This window comes from Eurosta solidaginis, chromosome 1 (genome assembly GCF_040869045.1).
Source record: "Eurosta solidaginis isolate ZX-2024a chromosome 1, ASM4086904v1, whole genome shotgun sequence".
Classification (NCBI taxonomy): Eukaryota; Metazoa; Arthropoda; class Insecta; order Diptera; family Tephritidae; genus Eurosta; species Eurosta solidaginis.
Genome location: NC_090319.1, coordinates 178,378,953 through 178,401,731, shown reverse-complemented (window position 1 = coordinate 178,401,731; position 22,779 = coordinate 178,378,953). Strand labels below are relative to the sequence as shown.

At 39.4% G+C, this 22,779-nt stretch overlaps 2 pseudogenes; both read left to right on the top strand.

Moving 5' to 3' along the window:
* LOC137238804 (probable dolichyl pyrophosphate Glc1Man9GlcNAc2 alpha-1,3-glucosyltransferase) overlaps window positions 1-18,369 on the top strand; it is a 45,105-nt pseudogene extending 26,736 nt beyond the window's left edge.
* Window positions 18,370-18,653: 284 nt separating this feature from the next.
* Window positions 18,654-19,506, top strand: LOC137238796 (queuine tRNA-ribosyltransferase accessory subunit 2-like; annotated as a pseudogene).
* Window positions 19,507-22,779: the final 3,273 nt, after the last annotated feature.

Here is a 22,779-nt window from a genome sequence, read left to right as displayed (position 1 = left end):
TGTTAGAGAAACAATGTTCTTACCAAATCTGGTTAAAATTTGCTGCTTTTTGTTCGACTTTGGTATTGAAAGTATCTATAATGATAATATAGTTACAGGTCATATATACATATATTGCTTATTAATTTTTAAAAGAAGTTGGCGTTGTCGTTCACAAATTTTCCTCATATCTAAATATGGTACTAAGAATCATAATTCTGCGAAATTGCAAAGTGATACTAGCTGCTTTCGATTTAAGGCTTGCAAGGCTATTAAATGTTCTTCTATTGAAAGTGGGCAGTGCCACGCCCAAAGTTTTGCACAATTGAAGTGGGATCTCAGTATAATTTAAATACATAACACAAGAGTGTAGAACTTTTTGTTTCCATTGGTGTTTGAAAACAAATTGTCAATGGATTTTGATTAACGGCTCGCAAAATTTCAATATAATATCTTCAACAGACTTTGATTTACGGCTTGCAAAACTTTTTCTGTTTCTTCTTCTAAATATGAACGGTGCCATGTCTAAGTTGCGAACTTTCACCAAGTTTCTATTTTTTGCAATAAAGTCAACCCTTAAATCAAGTTTCATCAATTTATCAGTCTTTGATAATGATTATAGAATTTTTTCTATTAAATCTTCAACCGATTCCTTTGTTTCGAAAAGCTTTTATATAATAATATTGTGGTGAATGTTAGCAATTTCAATACGTCACTCTGCTAGTAAATAAATGTACAATATATCAAGCAACCACACATATGTGCATGTAAACCAGCGGTCCTCATTTACACGAGTAAACAGAGAGTATAAAAGCAGCGCAAGCTGAGGAATTATGAATCAGTTTGATTTTAACACGCTTTTAGTGATTTACGCGAGTATTGTAATTGTGAAGTACTAGTCCTACTACAGTAGAGTTGTAAATAAAGGAGATATTGCTATACTGAATATTTGAGTCATTTATTCGACAGTTCGGCCCTTCGACCGATAGCAGAAGGTGCAAAATAAACAGAACTAGTTACGATTGGTGTCAGAAGAGGAATTGTTGAATAAATTCCGAAGTTTCGAAAACAACTTCGACATGGCCAAGTTAAATGATATAAAGATCCAACAACTGAAAAAGGAGTTAGAGAACCGTGGGTTGTCTACATCCGGTAATAAATCGGACTTTCTAGCACGACTACGGGAGGTTATGGAGTCCGAAGGAATTAATGCGGAGGAGTATTTTATACTTGTCTTTTATACTGATGGGGATGAGATATTAACAAAATGGAATAGAAGAACGGATGGCCGAATTAAATCGCATGCGGGGTGACTTATGCGATATTGGCAACAAAAATGGAAACCCAGTAAACACGTATAATAGAAACTCAATTGGACTTACAGGAGACAGGTATAACATCTCAACTGGAAGAACAGAAGACATATATGGCATCCCATATGGAACCACAGGAGACGAGTATATCAGAGATGTCGTCCGAAATCTAAAACTGTAGCATAAGAGGCAGTATGTTACGTGGCTGTTTGGGTGGTGAGGAGCGGCGGGTATGCTTGCGGGCCCAGGCTAGCTCGCCGTCTTGGGCGGGGTATTGCACCACCGACCTCACCCGCAGCCACATGAACAAAAAGAGGGTTCATACCTGCATGTGTATAGAAAGGAGAGAAAAATCTGAAAAAGATAGAAATAAACGTGAGGGGCAAAGTTATAGAGGGGAAAGCATAAGGGGCAGAAAAAGATGAAGGCCTGTCCTGTCTGGTGGGGTATAACCTCCCTCTGCAGTACAACTTGCACTACACCGTGGGCACTGTGCTGACACCGATATACTTACAGTGTCCCCAATCCTGACACTGGTCGGTCCCCTGTCACTCGGTGATTTCCCCTAAACACTCACCTTCAAAAAAAAAAACGAGAGGTGATATTTCTTATACTAGTAACAAAAATTTGTGAACCACACTAATGCATTATCCTACCAACTAGAATCTTAAAATCTACCGATATGAAATTCAAGCTAAGTGCAAAAAATTAGTAAATCAAAAATTTTAAAACCCTGATCCCTGACCTATCGCAATCGCACAAGTAAATACAACATCAATTTTGCACAAAGCAAAAGTAGGTCATCGAAGAAATAAGGAATTTATATGTATGTCAAAAAAAGGTATGTAGATATAAATGTATGTTTGTGAGGTTTTGTGCGTGCACATATATTATTCCGATTTCTTTTGTCGTCGCCAATTCCTCTTCTAATTTTGCAAGGCTAGGAATTGACTGGCAATATATGTACATACATTCATACGTGCATATATACTTCTCCAAATTTACAATATTGTCACTCACCGCGTTACTCACTCCGTTGGAGGCGCCTGCATGAAGTTGAGTCCGCGAGCTGTAAAGAAAAAGCACTCAAAGCATATATGCTCAATGCAAATACATTTATCTGGTACACAATTTTTTTTTCTTTTCTCAATACTCAGCCAGATTACTCGCTTGTGATCTTGGACGTAATTCAACAAAGCGTCGATGACAAGACCAAAATGCCTGCTCCCGTGTACGTTCCTAGTCAAAAAAAAAAAAAAATTGACTAGTTTTCTGGTTTCTTTCCAGGATGAGAGTATATCAGAGACCCCAGAGACCCCAAGGAAGAAGATAAAAAAGGCAAAAGGCACAAAATGTGCAAGAACTCTTTCCAATGAAAAGGTGTCTTTTGTTATATCTCCTGTAAGCCTGCCCCGTAATCAGAAAATACCTACTTTATTAAAAATATGAACTCGCCTGACTAACTTCGTGGCGTTTGTGCCTACTTATGCCCTTTTTCCCAAATATCTACACCGCTAGTATGGGTATGTACAAAAAAGCCAAGTAACAATAATTAATTAATACAAAGGTAAAGGACAAAAATGTATCTCGTGGACTGCGTTGTTCCTCCAATCTGGTAGCTGATACAGTGGTGATGTTATAGTTGTTTTCGTGTCGCAGGCACCCTTTTTCTAGCGTTATAAGGAAATGTAATGGGCGTGGTAGTTTTTGCTGGCCTATATAAACATGAGTAATGGTGGTTGTTGTGGTGGCGAGGTATGTGAGGTTGCCGACACCTCTTGTGGTTAACCGCAGTGAACATGCATCGCAATTGTTGTTATCGAGAATGGTGTAATTGTTGGTGAAAGCCAATGGTAGTTGTTGTTGTAGGTGTTGCGCGGGTAATATAAGAAAGATTATGTATTTGTTGTCTGGCGGGATGCAAATAGTGGTGTTCGTTGTTGTGGTTGTTGCTGTTGTGGCGATATATCGGCGGTCCGAAATATGTGGCCGCCAGCAGAAAAATATGTAATGGTTGTGGTTGGCGTTGCGCCGACAATTAGAGCCCGTTTACCGCCAAAAAAATTCGGGTTTTAGCCACCTTTTTCCCGATGCTAGTGCCCAGTGCGCAATTTCCGCCAATTTAAAGCGATCTGCCAAAAAAAGGCAAAAACCTTATTAGTTACATGGAAAATAAATTATTTAAGAAACGTAGGCCTTTCTAGAAACGTATGCCTACTTGTTTGCTTGCTTTATTTTCTAACCTACATACGTATATACATATATATGGGGATGTAAAGCTATGCATGCAAGTTTACTTTTGGCTTGCTTGGAAACTTAGCTATATAGAAGCCAAATTCCCAGTGGTCATGCCAGGTTGGGAGAAGGAGGTAACACACAAAAATTTACAATTACCTGGTACCATAAATTTTGATGGCGAGAACCTAATAAACCGCCAGACTAGAGCGTTTGAAAGCCTTGAAGCACTCCGGGCACTAAAACTTTTCGCGGAAATTTCTTGCCGTTTTAAAATCACGCGCACTAAATACTTTCAAACCTTTTGAAAAGGTCTTACTAACTTGGCACTTCACACCTTCTTAGTTTTTTTTCCACACTTCACTTCACTTGCACTGGGCACTGTTACAAGGAAACGTCTGCCCGTTGCCTAGCTTCATGCCCTTTTATAGCCACCGCCGTGGTAAGGAACGTTATCCAGAAACGGACAACTTTCACCTATAGATGTTCGACTTTCTTCTCGGCTTGCCCGTATTTTCGTTTATGCGTCCATGCAATCATACACGCACATGTTCGCACATAAACGCTTATACAAACTAACATCCCCATACTTAACAAAACAACACAAACACATAGATACTTAGCATTCGTGCCTTGACCGCTCACACTGATTCATTCACACGCTCATACATTCATACACTTAAGCGCTTACACAAACAAACACCTACACAGATACAGATATTTAGTTCGTGTCTTGGCTGCAATGTTGCTACATCATCAGCAACATCGTATCTACTGCAGACACAATGTTGCCATTTTGCTGTAGCAACCGACGTTGCAACATTGCGGCCTACACACGAAGCTGGACACATAACACATAAATGCATAGACACATATACACGCTGCCACTCATTCAAGCCAGTATGGAGACACCCTGTCGTTACAGGCTCGCAACCGCCGATGGTGCCTGCACTATGGAGCGTGTGCGTAAAAGGTTTTCAATGCAGCCTGGCAAGTATTGTTTCCCGCGTCCCACGACTCAATTCCGGGCCTATTTTTCTTCATGCCTTTAAACTTCTCTACCGTTTACCTGCAAACTAAATCACTGGGCTAACGCTACTACTTAACCTATATCACAGATATTACCCAACATATCTAAAAATAACACCGTGGTGTGATGGTAGCGTGCTCCGCCTATCACACCGTATGCCCTGGGTTCAACTCCCGGGCAAAGCAACATTAAAATTTTAGAAATAAGGTTTTTCAATTAGAAGAAAATTTTTCTAAGCGGGGTCGCCCCTCGGCAGTGTTTGGCAAGCGCTCCGGGTGTATTTCTGCCATGAAAAGCTCTCAGTGAAAACTCATCTGCCTTGCAGATGCCGTTCGGAGTCGGCATAAAACATGTAGGTCCCGTCCGGCCAATTTGTAGGGAAAATCAAGAGGAGCACGACGCAAATTGGAAGAGAAGCTCGGCCTTAGATCTCTTCGGAGGTTATCGCGCCTTACATTTATTTATTTTATCTAAAAATAAGGGAAGTATCACAGATAAAAAAACTAAAAGAAAAAATTTAATTAAATAAAATATCAGAGATAATAAAACTTAATAAAAACTATAAAATAAAATATCACTGGTATTAAAAAAATATGAAATAAGAGGATTAAATAAAATAAAATTTCACAGATCATATAGTCAAGTAAAAAAAAAAAATGTAAAATAAATAAAAAATCCAAATAAATCTAAAAATAATCAAACAAATAAAAGAGTCAAGAAAAATAAAAATATTTTAATAAAATAATCATATACGTCAATAAATGAATAAATACAATACGTCAGTAAATAAATAAATAAAATACGTCGATAAATAAATAAATAACATAAACAAAAGTACTATCACTACAAAAAACATTAAACTATTTTGCAAAAATATCTTTAGCGTGGTATACGCCGTTCTTTTTTCCATTACTATTGCCAAGCGCGTACATCGAATTCCCGATAGCTTTTAGGACTATACATTTTTTCTGTTTGGGAGCTAGCTTGGCGTTGTAGTTATCGACTAGGAACTCTGCTTAAAATTTCTGCGATATACCACTTGTCCGATTTTAAACGTAACATCCCTACTCCTGGTGTCATATACTTTTTATTTCTTTCATGGACCAACTTCAGCTCCTATTTCTTATCATCTGCATTTTATCGCTTTGCGCTCCTATCTCGAAATCAACATCTTTCACTGCCGCCAGCTTTCGGTATAGCTCGTATGATGCAGCATAGGCATACCGAAAGTGGCATAATATGGAGACAGGTTGATCGCTGAGTGTGCGATGCTGCGAAGGGCAAATGCGGCATCGCTGACGCATTTGTCCTAGTTTTCTGGTTATCCTTTATAAAGGATCTAATGATCTGCAGAAAATACACGTTACCATAGCAAGAACGAGGATAAGGACCCATAAAATCAATAAACAGGCGTTGGAAAGGTCGCTCTGTGAGCTTTTGTTTTCCCATCATGGGTTGTTTGAAAAAGTTTTGAGTTTTGTTAGTTTTGCAAGTTCCGCAGTCTTTTATGTGAGCGCATATATTGGTGACCATTCCTGGCCAGTGGTATTTTTGACGTAGTCTGGATAATGTTTTGTGAATGCCACCATGACCAGCGGACGGTGAGCTGTGAGAAGACTCTACCAGTCCCGGTCGGAATTCCGACGGAACCCAGAGATTCCAGGTATGGTCCGCTAGAAGATCATCCCCTCTGTCGAATTGCGTCCGTTTCTAAACGTAACCGTCCAATAAACACAAATCCGGTAACTTGTCTTTGTTCTCGGTCTCCGTCTTTTTAAACTCCGTATACTCCTCCGATTCGAAGCACGGTGACTCGAGACACACGTCTATGGCTCTGCATTCGTCTGTATTTCGTCCATCTGCATTCGTGAGAGTTTGTCAGGAACCACGTCTTGTGCACCTTTTCGTTGTTGGATACCGAAATCATAACCCTGGAGTTTCAAACTCCACCTTCCCCTCCCAGAAATATCTTTCTGTTTCATGAGCCATTTGAGGCTGGCATGATCAGTTATGATGGTGAACGGGATTCCCTCCACGTAAGGTCGGAATCTTTTAACATTCACAATAGCAGCATAGTATTCTAGTTCTGTTATGCTGTAGTTTTCCTGCGCTTTATTTAGTTTTGCCGAAACGTAGGCAATCGATCTTTCGTTCTGGTCATCGTTTAGTTGGAAAAAAACCCCTCCCACTCCGTCAGTTGGTGCATCACATTGAAAATAAAAACGACGACTAAAGTCGGGATGTGTGAGCACCGGTGCAGAAACCAAACTCTGCTTTAAAATTTCAAATGATTTTATTGCTTCGTCCGTCATGCTAAATTCCTTAATTTTGTCCTTTTTGAGGCAGTCGTGCAGCGGAGCTGCAATTGTAACACAGTCCTGTATGAAACGTCGGTACCAACCCGACATACCCAGGAACCGTCATAGTTGCTTCGGGGTTTTCGGAACGGGAAAGTCCCTCACAGCTACCACTTTGTTGGCGTCTGTCCTAATACATCCATCCCCGACTACGTATCCTAAATATCGAACCTCTTTAAAACAAAACTTGCTTTTTTCTACGTTAACAGTTAAATTAGCCTCGCGAAGACATCGAGCAACCTTTTACAATAAACACATATGGGACTCAAAATCTACAGAACAAACTAACAAGTCGTCAAGATAAACAAAAACACACTCACGTAAAGCGGCCGGAATGACCTTGTCCATAAGACGACACATACGTGGTGCTGCATTGCACAACTCGAAAGGCATGACCGTGAATTGGTATAGTGGTCGGCCAGGGACAGTGAAAGCAGTCTTTTCTCTTGACCTCTTCTCCAGAGGAATCTGCCAGAAAGCGTCCTTCAAATCTATCGCGGAAATAAATCTGGTATTCTGTAATCGGCTAAGTATTCCGTCGATGTGGGGTAATGGGTATGTATCCTTTATCCTCCTTTCATTGACTTTGTGGGCGTCGAGGCACAGACGGTTATTGGTCCCTTTGATCACTAGTGAGACTGGAGAGTTCGAACTACTGTTGGATTCCTCGATGACACCCATGCTCAGCATCCTGTCTAGCTCCGCATATATTAGTTTTTGAATAGCTGGTGAAATCGGGTAATGGCGCTGCTTTACTGGCAGATTCTCGTCAACCGCCTCGATGACGTGTTCCTCCTTATCTATTTGGCCAAACCCTAATACCGCGAAGGACGGGAATTTGGCCTTCACACGCTCCAATATTGCATTTTGCTGCGACGTCAAAACGTGCTGCACAGCGTCGAAAGACAAGTCACCCTCGGCGGTCACGAGCTCCGCCACACTGTCATTATTTGGACACACATTCCCATTCATACATTTACTCACAACACTCATACCAAAGGCATGCCAAAAATCTATCCCAAAATATACTTCCTGTTTGTTGCAGATCAGGAACTATCAAAAATTCTAATTCTCTGTTCGCACCATCCCACTCGACTGGTAACTTTATGACCCCTACCGCGGCGGTTTCCTCCCCGTTCGCGGTTCGGATATTTTGTGCACTGATTGGCACAATCAAGGCCTCTTTACCGCCTACGAGTGCCGCTGAGCTTTTTCCTAAGCAGCTGGCACTCGCCCCTGAGTCCAAGAGAGCCACGACCTCATGACCTCCTATATTTGTTTTGGGGTAAAACCTGTTATCTCCTTTCACTGTAAAAATTTTTGAAACTATTTTATTCTTCAACCTTTTAAAATATTTTCTCTTTTCCCTCATCTTCTCTATCTTCTTAAAATTTCTGTTTTTCCTACTTGCATTTATTGTATGACAAAATATTTTTTTCCTGCTTCTTCGTACTCTAGCTTTCTTTGGTGTAAACTCTAAATATCATTTTTTTCCGTGTCACTCCTGCCTGCTTCACTTCTTCCCTGTTTTCCGTATCCCTTCTCCACAAAATTTTTACTTAAGTGTTGCCGGGTTGCCTGCCTTCTGGCTGGAGTCCACGGTTGCCTCCGCCAGTCTGGGGTTTCCCTGTTTTTGTTTAAACACGCAAAAGGATGAATCACTTCCACACGCAAAACAGACCATATTGTGGAACGAGGACGAACATTTATTTGGTTTTTGTGCTTCTGCCGGGTTTTTCACAAAGTGATCCACCGGCATACCACACTAAAATCAAGACATTAAGTGGAAAGGCGAAGCACAAAAGGAATTGACGGTGGACTTAGACGCAGGACTAACAGAAGGACGAATACTATGGGATTGGCTGGGGTTTGGTGTAGAGGTTGAGGTTGGAATTGGTACTGGGGTTTCCCAACAAAAGCTTCGACTTTTGTTTCCGTTCCTCCCCTTGACTGCTCAAAATCGACCTCGTTAACTACCCCAGTCCTACTCTTATTCCCTTTAATAAGTTTTTCGGCTCTCTTGCATTCCGCTTTGAGCTCCCCCAACGAGTCCATTTTTATGGCGAAGGTCTTTTAAAATGGTCGTAGTCCATTTGGGTTTCTAAATTTGTGTAGAACCGTGACTTTTCCAATTAAGATTTCACATGCCATTTCTCACTGTACTTGGTTATACAACCAGTGACCGTATGCAATCTTGCTCCAGGTAATGGCTTTACTCTCCTGTTGACCAAATCAGATCGGATTAAGGAATGAGATGCGCCCGTATCTACAGTCAGTAAACGCTCCTTGCCGTCCAAATTTCTTCTGATGGTAAGACTGCTCAATTTTCTTCCGATTTGTGATACAGGTATCACAGGACATTCAACAGCTGTGTAGCATTCACTCATTAAGTTATTACTCATTTGTACAAACATATATTTCGACCCGTTTTGGAATGTCTTAAAATACATTGACTCTTACATACATTATTTTGGCTCGCTTTGGTACGACCTGAGATTCAATTGACACATTCATTCATTTGACAAACATATATTTTGTACACTGTGCACCGTGGTAACCTGAACCTTGGTATGCCACTGTTTGGAGCTTGCTCGCGACAAGCCTTTACCTGTAAACAAATTATTAACATGATTAATTTATGCTTGCGTTGCAGATTCCACAGCCAATTTTATTTATGCTTAGAATGCAGTTCCCTGGGAACTGAATTGAATGTATTTGTGTGTTACACTTAGTTTGTAAATATTAGTGTAAATAAGTATTTTAGCTCATAGAAATTTTGTATAAAAGAAAACAACTTTTGAATAAAGAGGTGAATTCAATCTGCTGCCGCTTCAATGGCAGTGAATTCTATCTGGTTCCGCTAAATGGGCACTGCAACCTATATTCCGTTATTCTCATCACCTCAAATATTACATAGCGATGCTGCCAGTTCTGCTGAGGCAAACTGCTGTGTACAATGCAGTCTGCTGAACATCTTTAGCAGGACGCCTCCAAATATTACATGGCGATCCTGCCAGTCCTGCTTAGGCAAACTGCTGTTTACTAGGCAGTCTGCTAAACATCTTTAGCAGAACATCCCAAATATTACAACATAATTCAAAATAAATTTTCAACAGACTATTCGTGTATTGGATGCATGTTAAGCTGCGAGGTGATGATCCCAACGAACATAATTTAAAATAAACTTTCAACAGACTATTATTCGTGATAAGCAAATATATGAACACATGGAATTGAAGCGTAAGGCATAGAGAAGTGGAATAGACCTTGTGGTGCAGACACACATCAAGAAGACAAAAGGAGATAGCAGATTATGTATCTAATTATTTAAGAAGTTTATTTTAAAAGCATTTGGCATCCTAACGGCTGCCAGTTTACGGGCAAAAAGTAGATTTTTGCTAATAAAATAAAGAATTTTTTTTCTTCTCGCTCTAAGTATTTCAATGAACGAAATCAATAATCAAAAAGAATTTGACGCAGTATTTTTGCGTTGTACCCAATTAATTCAGGAAGGAGAAACAAAAGTTAAGAAATAAAGAAGAAAAAAAATTTCATTTAATTAAAATTTTGTAAACATTTTTTAACTAATAGAATTAGGCAGATCAATGAATATGAAGAAAAAAAGAAAAAAATATGAAGCCAAAGTCGCATATAAAACGAAAAAAAAAAATTAAAATAGTAAAGAAATAAATTTGAAAATGCCAATATTCTGTAAAGTTTGTTAAGTAAGAAAAAATAAATTATGATATTTTGAAAAAAAAAAATAAAAGTATTTTTAAACAGAAAAATTTTTTACAAACAAGAAAGTTGTAAAGCAAGATTTTACGAACAAAATCAATAATTTTATTAGGCCTAAATTAGTCCTTTTTCATATTCTTAGTCCTTTTTTTTAAACAAAAACCTTAATAAAAAATAATAAATGTAAGGCGCGATAACCTCCGAAGAGATCTAAGGCCGAGCTTCTCTTCCAATTTGCGTCGTGCTCCTCTTGATTTTTCCCTACAAATTGGCTGGACGGGACCTACATGTTTTATGCCGACTCCGAACGGCATCTGCAAGGCAGATGAGTTTTCACTGAGAGCTTTTCATGGCAGAAATACAATCGGAGCGCTTGCCAGACACTGCCGAGGGGCGACCCCGCTTAGAAAAATTTTCTTCTAATTGAAAAATCTTATTTCTAAAATTTTGATGTTGCTTTGCCCGGGAGTTACGGGTTACTATTAAAAACCCATTTACAAACAATAACCCTCAAAATTCTTCAATTAACAGATTATTTTCTTGAGGCAAGCTTTAGCTAAGCTCGATAGCAAACCAAAAATTTGAGTAAACTTTTCGGATGCTCAAGACATCTTTGCAAAAGTTTTGATGGGCAATCTTTTAAAAATGCATGCACTTAATCACACACCCATTATAAAAATAACGAATTTGATATTTATATCACAATAAATGCTTCAAATGTTCATAGCAGGAAAATAAAGTGGAAGCATACATTAACCAGCCAATAACAATACTACCAACAAGAATGGAGAAAATAAAGAGTCAAAAGAGAACCTTATAATAGATAAAGCGCTTAATAAATAAATCTGCAATTAGAAATGTCCCGCTCGTTTTCATCCAAAAGGAAGCAAAATTAGTAGCATAATAAATACAAACAACCGGATTGTTGAGGAAGCTATTGACTTAGGACAATATTCCGCCAGGCTGAAAAATGCCGGCAATCTAGGACTTGTAAATTAAAAACACAGTTGCCCTTAGGGAGAAATTGATTATTAACGAATGGAATACTCGAGTAGGCAAATTTAAATAATATTAAAAGGTACCAAAGTTCTCCAAAGATCTAACAAATCATTAACCTCAGGAGTTATGCGTGTGACCAGAGTCGACAAAATACAAAAAAAAATAAAGCAAATAAAAAATTCTTCATAAATATCATGACGATCTAATATGGGTTTGCCACCCAGTCATAAATCGCATGATGAACAAGACCAGACAAAATATTGCTGGAAAAATATGAAAAATGGTATAATAAAAGATATGAGAAATGTTTGCATCCACTGTACCCATTGGTTTAACCACTTATCACTATATAACTACTTCTTGCTCCAGCAGCAACTGAAATTACCCAATCTACTGTATATCATACGCTTAGAGATCACGCTTTTTAGAAAAATGTCAATTTTCAGTCAATGATGACTGTAACCATCATCCTATTCTATACGCTTTAATTTTAATAAAAAATGCAAAAGCTTTGTTAAATAGAAATAGTCAAAGTAAGTAAAACTAAATCTCCTATATTTAGTCGATAGGATATATAATATAGGGTCCTGTGGAGTAGAAAGTAAGGAAAACTAAATCATTAATCTCCATTAGTTTTTTTATAAATATAGATATAAGTTTGACAGGCTTTATCTAGGAAAACCTTGTCTTTTAGAGAGGTTATATGGTAGATTGTAGACATACATATAGGGCCCTGCAGAATATAAAATATCGATAAGCAAAAAACAATTTTTTCATTTAATTCCCTATAAGGCTAATACCCTATAAGGTAGAAAAGATCGATAAAAATAATAATGTTACTATAATTCCATTTATAGTAGTAAAGCTCGATAAAAACAATGTAGAAAATAGAAACATAGAAAACGTAAATCAAAATAATAATAATAAGAAAATTGTAATACATAAAAATAGACTTAAACTCATAGAATAAGAGCACTTTAATTTTATGAACACAAAGAAATTTTTATTGTATGCAAAAGAAAAATACAATAATAAAACAAAACAAAAGAAGAACACAAATGTAAACTATTCTTTAGAAATCAAGCTAAATGTCATAAAATACTGCCACACCCAAAAAAAAAAAACCCAACAAGCAAAGTAAGCACAACCGGATTCAAAATCAATAGCCTAACTTGAGTAGCCATAAATAATTCGTGTTCAAAATTATATATCTCTACTATTTCAAAAGCAGATGGTGTAGCATTCACTCATTCAGTTATTCACTCATTTGTACAAACATATATTACGACCCGTTTTGGAATGTCTTAAAATACATTGACTCTTACATACATATTAATACATTTGTACTACATATATTTCGGCTCGCTTTGGTACGGCCTGAGATTCAATTGACATATTCATTCATTTGCACAAACATATATTTTGTACACCGTGCACCGTGGTAACCTAGATCTTGGTATGCCACTGTTTGGAGCTTGCTCGCGACAAGCCTTTACCTGTAAACATATTATTAACATGATTCATTTATATTTGCGTTGCAGATTCCACAGCCAATTTTATTTATGCTTAGAATGCAGTTCCCAGGGAACTGAATTGGATGTATTTGTGTGTTACACTTAGTTTGTAAGTATTAGTGTAAATAAGTATTTTAGCTCATAGAAATTTTGTATAAAAGAAAACAACTTTTGAATAAAGAGGTGAATTCAATCTGTTGCCGCTTCAAAGGCAGTGAATTCTATCTGGTGCCGCTAAATGGGCACTGCAACCTAAATTACGTTATTCTCATTACCTCAAATATTACATAGCGATGCTGCCAGTTCTGCTTAGGCAAACTGCTGTTTACAATGCAGTCTGCTGAACATCTTTAGCAGGACGCCTCCAAATATTACATGGCGATCCTGCCAGTCCTGCTTAAGCAAACTGCTGTTTACTAGGCAGTCTGCTAAACATCTTTAGCAGGACATCCCAAATATTACAACATAATTCAAAATAAATTTTCAACAGACTATTATTCGTGTATTGGATGCATGTTAAGCTGCGAGGTGATGACCCCAACGAACATAATTTAAAATAAACTTTCAACAGACTATTATTCATGATAAGCAAATATATGAACACATGGAATTAAAGCGTAAGGCATAGAGGTGCAGACACACATCAAGAAGACAAAAGGAGATAGCAGATTATGTATCTAGTTATTTAAGAAGTTTATTTTAAAAGCATTTGGCAACCTAACAGCTGACAGTTTACGGGCATGTTGCGGGGGGAATGTGGCACCCGGGTCGTAGGGCGCGATCGCACGCAAATAAAGAAATAAAAAAAGAAGAATTAATACCGAGTAATCACAATGTATTATTATTTATTTATAAAATATAAAGTGAGGTATTAGCGACGAGCTACGTTATGTGTTTACAAAAATGAAACTCTCACAAACTAATTATTTCACAATATAAATAGTTATTCCGACTTTATATGCAGTAGTGCAGAACGAACTTAATGGAAATACAAAATCCAAATTTATCGAAGTGCAATCTTCCCGCAAGTGCAAGTAGTTAGGATATAAGAAATTTCCACTTGGCAATTCAAAGCGGACAATTATAATTTTGTCAATTCAAATGCGCACGGATGAGCGCAATTATAATGCGGAAAACTAGATATATCAATTAAAATCGACAACTCACTGTACACTTGGAAAATTCACTTTATATTAATTTGCAAATATTAAAACTATGATGTGTATGTATCGTTGGATCGTAAGTACGATCTCCGGCGGACATCCGTGCTCGCAGTAATGCAGCCTCGCTGAACTGTGGATGAAAAAGAAAAGCGTTAGTATTCAAGTACGTGGGGTTGCTTGGTTTAAAATGCACCTTGTGGTATAGTTTAAGGTTTTATAGTGGGTGGGCTCCGGACACGACGAGGCCGAATATTGTGGGTTGGGTGAGGAGCCCGCCGACAGTCGACGCGGGTGTGCCGCCGACCATAATACTGGCGTAGACGTCGGCGCCCAAAGTGAGCAACACTGGCAACGATCGGTAAAACGTCGGATCGGCCAGCTTCATGAACTGGAATGGGGCCGCTACCGACAGGTCCAGATTTGCCGTGGGGTTTAACCTGGCATAGTTTGCTATTACGGTGGCTTGGGTCGTGATTTTTCCCGCTACCCCATACTTCCCTCGAAGAACGACGGTGCACCTCGAAAGACGTGCGGTATTGTTACGCTCCAGGTGTAGATCCTTGCACAGATTGGCATCGATAGTGCTGGTGGGAGCGCAGGCATCTAACAGGGCGCGGACCAGGTGTAAACGGCCTCCTGCCTCAATTCGGACTATTGCTGTCGGCGCGATGGCGATCAATGCTCGAGTTATAGTCGGTGCCGCTAAATTTTCCCGGAGTATACCACTCCTGGAGCCAGTGGGGGTTTGTTGTTGCCTCACGAGAGCTCGATGGTTGTTGCGCATCTAATTAGGGGCCGCCCTCCCAGTGAACTGTCGTGACGAGCGGGACGGACGCGGTTCCGCGTCGTCACGCTGGTTACCAGTAGGGCGGTGCGATGGGCGGAAAGGACGTGTCTCCGCGCCATCCCCGATTTGTGAGCGCGCGAAAGCGCCGTGCATAGGCGAGCGGTTCTCGGGTCTCTCATGACGTAAAGGGGGCCGGAATCGCGGCGTTTCTAAGCTGCCCGATTGGGCTACCTCTGCTGCATTGGCCAGCCTCTCTTCTTCCTCTTCTTCCTCGACTTGCTGGGCCCATGATTTAGTTTGCTCCGTGACATGGATGGAGAGGACCCCGTCCGAGCTCGCATCGTCGTCATTGTGCTTGCTTTGAGGTGGCGACGGCTGATCCTCGTCCATGTGTAGCGTCGTGTGATGTGGTTCACTGCAGCGTCGGCATCGGTCTTGGCTGGGGCAGATTTCCAGGCGGTGGAACGGGGATAGGCAGTTGGGACAATAGCGGTGAATGAGTATTGCACGTAGTCGCTCCTCAGTCGACATACCACGGTAAATTGGGCACAATCGTACTCCGTGCGGTTTGGTGCACAGACGGCAAGCGATTGTGAACGCATTTGGGCGTGCCTCGGTTTTGGAGCGTTTGAATGCAAATCCAGGTATGTCTGGAAATGGTAGCGTTTAGTAATATCGCTGCATAGGTTGGTTGGGTGGCTAATTGCCGGAGACCCGGGGTCGATTCTGGCTGACCTATTGGTTGGCGTACTCGGGATAAGGGGTACATGTGGGGTGCATAATCTTGTTAGGTTATTCTGCCTACACATTGACGTGTAGTGGTTGGACCCACTATGAGGTTTGGGAAACTTTCATTGAGATACGCCTAAGCGTATCTTTAATTTTGAAAATCTTTTCATCAGAATGGAAATTCTGATGTTGAAACAATCAACAGTAAAATTAAGTATTATTAAATATAGACTTAAGACAAACTATATTTTTTGGTGTTTGCCTAAAGCAGGCAATACGCGGTAATATACGGTATATCACGGTAAACCAGTGTGTTGTCACGGCTCCTTGTAATTGCCCTACAAAAATTTTGGTCACAAAACTTACCCACGCCCATGCACATGTGACTATGAATATAACCTATGAATTACTGTAAAATGACTAGTCAGATGACGTCGTGCAGATAAAATGTACGCCAGTTGTAAAGAGGTCTTTATTCGCTGTCTGGGAACACTCTTTGTGTTGATTTGGGCCATGTTGTGTGATAATCACAAATTGTGGTGTGTTTGTTGATTTCAACACATCCTGGCGGAAATAGCCTACACTATCGAGTGTGGTAATATGTAGAGCTGTCAGCTGATAACTCTTCCACTCACTGGAATGAGGCAGCTGAGCGGTGCTGCCAATTTGGAAGCGTAATAAGACATAATGGTCATGTCATGCATTTATTTAGGGACAGCTCGCGTCTGAGTCCTGACGCGACATAAAATTTATAGTCTTTTTTAAAAGTTTTATTTCTCCCTTGTTTGTAGTATCTATGGCATATATGTCTTCGAGCACTTTCACGACATGAGTTCTGACGCGACCTCAACTCTGATAATTATTTCTGACAATTTTCATTTTTTTTTTGGTTTTGGGTTTTCCCATACAGTTGATTTTGTTGACTTACTATTTCGTAAAATATTTCTGACCCTTCCTTTAACCATTTTATCAATCTTAAATTTGTATTGTAATCTCCCATTAGCTCTTCCACCGTTAAGTTTACGCTACTAAAAACATTGAAAGGCTTGGATATTTTACGGTCTTATATAATTCGAAGTTATTCTTTATAGTTCAAGAAACAGTCTAAACTAAGGGGGAGTTTAGAAGAAAACTTAACTCTTCCTAATAAAAATAATAATGGAAACTGATTTAAGGAAAATACCTATTTTGCTTATTTTTTCATGGGTTTTTTTTTTTGTTTTGATAAAAGGAAGCCCATGATACAAACCAGAGCGCGCCTTCTTGTTTAGGTCTATATTTTCGCGATTATATATGTATTCTGATTTTTGTTCACGTGCTAACGCTCGGGTGTGTTGGATCTCATGGATCCGAGTTGAGATACCCTTTGGATCGCGCGCAATGTGCTTACTACGTAAGAACCGAAAAAAGCAAATGTCATCGAATGGCAACCTTGTTTCGTTCATTCAAAATGTCATTCATTCATGGAAATGAGTATAGAGACATTTTGAATGAATTTTCATTATGAAGAAAAATTTGTAATGGTAAGTATGCTGGTATCGTTCCCGTTGTATAATTTAATAAATTTACTAATTTTTTATTCTTTTATTTCATTTCAGGTACACCCATTGCGATGTACTTCGAAATCTGTGGAATGGAGAGCAGGTACAAGCAGCAGTTTGATTGCGCTATCTCTACCATTCAATCACTGGTATTATGATGCGACAAGCGAATGGACACTCGATTGTCCACCTTTATTTGCCTATTTTGAATGGATACTAGCGCAAGTGGCACATTATGTTGATCCTCAAATGCTGATTGTTACAAATCTTAATTATGCATCAACGGCAACTATATACATATTTTCAACGCGGAACGGAAATATTTGCGGAGTTGATGTCCGCATTCGGTGTGGCACTATGTCTGCAAATTTTAAATGAACCCAAGAAGTCACAGCGCCACTTTGCTGCAGAGCTTCTCATGCTATTCAATGTGGGTTTGATTTTTGTGGATCATATTCATTTTCAATATAATGGGCTTCTTTCTATTCGGTATATTGCTTCTGAGTATTAGCTACTTGCTGGAGGAGCGTTATTTGGTTTCAGCATTCATATTTGCAACGCTACTCAATTTTAGGCACATATTTTTGTATATGGCGCCGGCATTAGCTGTTTATTTCCTGAGATTTTACTGTTTCCAAAGTGGGCGTAATCCAATTGTTTGTATTGGTAAATGGTTGTTGGTTTCACGCCTTTTGTTGCTTCATTTGGTCCTTTCTACAGACAATTGCCGCAGGTTTTAAGTCGTTTATTTCCATTTAAGCGGGGCCTGACCCATGCATGATGGGCGCCTAACTTTCGGGCACTTTGCAATACAGCCGATAAAGTTGTACAACTGATTTTGGCTACAACGAAGAGCCGATCAAAATCAATTTGTTACGAGCCGTCGTTATCTGTTCATGCGCTTCCTTCATGTTTGGCTGGCACGTTTACGAAAAGGCTATACTCATGTGCCTCGTACCACTCTGTATTAACCTGCAGAGATGAAATATGGCTCCTCTATTTTGGTGATCAGAAATATCAAAATAATGCATAGTCACGAAAGGAATTTTTTATAAAGAGCAATTGCCACGGTGAAGGCTAGTCGCAGGCCATACAAAGGCGGCAGTAAATTTAAGGTCTTCCGTCAACTTGAACGTCCTGCGGAATTGGAACGTTTAATTAACGAATTGCCGCGGAAAACTGGTTGGTAAAATTTACAATGAGCTGGTTCGTGTTGATGTGATTTAGTAAATATTTATTAATTAAAAGGTTGTTTTGTTGTTATGAAAATGAGATTTGTTGTTAAGAATGCAAGTAAATCTTCCGCTCGTCTTGGGATCCTAATTCATACGGAAACGAACAAACAATGAAGAACACCTATGCTAGTACAAACAACTAAAGGCGAAAGCATTCCATATCTAAGTAGCGAAGTATTTGGATATATCACCCAAGAAGCTCCGACGTTGCTATTGTCATTATCAACCATTGAATGTATGACAGAATCAAAACTGCTGTACCATGGCTTACTTGGAAGCTATGTGGGGTATCCTGATCCAGATACTTTAACAATGCTGATTATACGAGATCCTTGTGAGATCACACCGAGTGGGCATAATGACAACGATATAGTACCGCTATTTACTAGACACGGAAAGGAAACACTGGACGCCAAAAGTTACATGAAATATATGGAAAGGTGGAGACCAGATATATATCAAGGCCTCTTTGATGCTGATACAAATTTACAAGGTTCTAAAACGCGTTTAGTAAAAAGTGTTGAACGCACCCAAAAATTTATGGATATATGTTGTGAACTACATAAACTCCAAAGTTCTACGAAATAGCACATTATTCGTGCCAATCGTTGGTGGATATAGTACGTTTGCGCGTTCCGATTCTATTAAACATGCTAAAGCGAAATGGGATCAGCATAGCTTTGTTGGAGGCTACATTTTTGAAGGTTTTCATAACTATGGTTTAAGCGCCACAGAAGTAGATGCTGATCAATTAATTACAATTATGAAACATTGCTTAAATGAACTGCCTATTGATAAACCAAAAATGTTGCCAGGCGCTTATACGCCTCTTGTGATTTTGGAACTTATTGCGCTGGGTGTGGATATTTTTGATTCAGCCATGTAAACCAATGGATGCGATGGAGCATTTTACAAGCTGTGTTCTTTCCATCAACTGTGTTAACAACAATAGGTTATGGCAACATTGTGCCCGTAACAACGGGTGGACGCGTCTTTTGCATTTGCTTTGCGCTGGTTGGTATTCCATTTACACTTACTATCATCGCAGATTGGGGTCGTCTCTTTGCCACAGCCGTCTCTGTGATGTGCAACTACATGCCGAAAGTGCCGAATTTCAGCAACTTTATTGGCAAGACATGGTTTTATGCGATTTTGGCGGTTGGATTTTTGGGTGTCTATTTGGCTGCTGGCGCCTGGCTGTTGCTGCTCTCGGAGGACGACATATGAGTATCATGCTGCATCTACCAGTTCTATCAGAATACAAGCAACCCGATGATTGGAATTAATTTATGATGGTAAGTAGGTAGTAATGATAGCTAAATCACCTTAATTTCAAATCAGTTAATTTAAAGGTGAAACAACGTTTAACAAAAAACAGCTGCTTCAAATGCTACTACAGCCAAAAACCACAGGAACCTGCAGCACCTGCGCACACCTAACGGAGGATGGCAGAACCTGCGCAAAAATAACGGAGTTTGATACGCAAACAGATTTAAAAGGTATGATTTTAAACGATATTACCTTACGGTAATAAAATATTAGATGTTTTAAGACAAAATCGTGATTATTGATTCACTGGTATGCTGTGGCAGATAGGGGATCTGCGGTAGGGTTCTGTTGGCCTCGTTCGGGGTGAACGAGAGCGGGTTTAAGTGGTTTGTTGGCTTCGTTCGGGGTGAACGAGAGCTGGGTTATGGGATTTGTTGGCCTCGTTCGGCGTGAACGAGAGCTGGGATACGGAGTTTGTTAGAACGGTTGGGAGTTACAGATCTTCCACACCCTCACTGGGGGGTGGTAGCAGGACCAATTTCGTGATTGGTCTGGTGGTTTGTCCCCTTGCCGTATCCAGTTCGACGACTCGAACTCGGTTATCGGGGCCATAATGAAGGTTGGCTATCCGACCTAGTCTCCATTCGTTAGGGGGCAGATTATCCTCCTTAATGACGACTAGGTCTCCCTGTTTAAGGTTGTTTAAGGATTGTGGATGCTTCCACTTAACGCGCTTCTGCAATTCGGTGAGATACTCCGTTTTCCGCCGTTTGCAGAAGGTTTGATGCAGCGCCTTGAGTTTTTCCCATCGATTGACGAGTGTTGCGCGATTCTCGCTGACGTCGATCTCGGGTGGCGCTAGTAGGTGGCCCCCGACTAGGAAGTGCCCGGGGGTAAGTGACTCCAGGTTGGACGGGTCATTTGAAGATGGGCTTAGGGGTCGGGAGTTGAGACAGGATTCAATCCTACACAGGAGGGTGCTAAACTCCTCGAGAGTAAATTTATGATCCGATGCGATCTTTTTGAAATGAGTTTTGAAACTCTTGACCCCCGCTTCCCACAGCCCTCCCATATGAGGAGCAGCTGCTGGTATGAAATGCCATGCCAGGGTTTGGTGGGCATATTTAGAGAGGGTTTGGTTGCGCGCATCAACGAGGAATGCCTTGACCTCTGAGCGGAGAGCCCTTGACGCGCCGACAAAGTTCGTTCCGTTGTCGGAATAGACGTTTTTCGGGCATCCTCGTCTAGCGACAAACCGGCTTGTTTGAGCGACTGTCGTAGTCGCCAACAGCCAACCCTTCTATTTAATAGAACTTAGGCTTAAGAAAACCTAAACATGAATTTAAATGAATTTAGCTGAATTTTATATTGAAGTTTTTTACATATGTACCTTTTACGTATAAGTACGCATTCTGAATTATTTGCACGTACGAATACGTAATATCATATATTACGTACATATTTATTAAATTTAAGAATTTGAAATGTTTGTATTTTACGCTAACACGCGAGCGTATTTCACCCCTCTGGCAACCCCAACAATGGGTTGACAGATGTGACTATGTACGTACATACATACATTTATATTATTGTTTTGACATTTCTTTTTATTTTTATTCATTCGAAATTATCCATCTCGTGTGTGACACAAAAAAAATTGTAAAATCTCCTTTTAAAGATATATATATGCATAATATAGTAAAGCAATAGTGAAGTTGAAGTGAAAAGAGTTTTTCTTGTAAATTTGCCAAATATTCCCCTTTGTTTTCGTGCGGAATACTCGTGTAGGAAACATTTTTCACCTCTAGTGCACTTGCAGCACCATATACCTGGAACGAGCCACACCAACCACCATCATCAAAGCAGCAGCTGCAGCCACACCAGCTACACCCCACAGTAAAACGGAAGGTAAATTTTAGCTTGTGCTCCCCTAACCAGTGGTCCTTTGAGTCGACGCCACTAAGGAACCAGCGACAATAAATACCCATTTGCCAAAAAACCGTGAGTATTAAATAACATTTGAATACACCCTAATCACGGAAAAAATACATATAAACAAAGAAAATTAAGGCAAATTTCATTTTCGAGGATTATTATTTCCCGCCAATAATCCTCATTTCCCGCCAAATTTTCTCAAGTTCCCACCAAATTGGCACATACCATTTCGTATATATATATATATATATACATATAGCAATAACCCCATATTGCAAAACTCAGTACGGTATATGTGCAAAGCAAAATAAGAAAAACTCAGTAGTTAGCTACAGTGGGCACACTTGCTAAAAGCACCCCTTATATTTTAATGCGACAAATCTCTTAATAATTTTAAATTTCCTCATTTTAAATTAAAATATCTCTTGTCGTTAATTAAATATATTGCACAACCTCTGCTAACTTCTGATTTTTCCCAATTTAAATTAATACAAAACGCAAAAAATATTTTCAAATCTCCATACTTGCGTATACATACATACGGATATACAAAAGAAAGAAAACGACATAAGCGGTGAAATAAAATATCGTGCACAGTGGTACAAGAGTGGTGCAGTGCGTATTATAGCAATTTTCTCGCATTAAATTTGCACGCTATAAATTCTCAATCCCCATTAAGAATTTCGATAAGCTACTAATTTCTCTCTCCTCAAAGCCCCTACAGTCCAACAAATCGAAGCTAAATAAGACTCCTCTAAGTCACACAAAAAAAAAAAAAAAAATAAAAATACACATTTTTAGATAATCTCATACGTATCAAAATTATAATAATTTACCCCCGAGATACTTTTAATACGTATATATACATATATCTCACATAATTTTTCCCACGTATATTTAAACCACCCTCATATACATATATTAAATATAGTGCAAACGCAGCACAGTGGTAAAA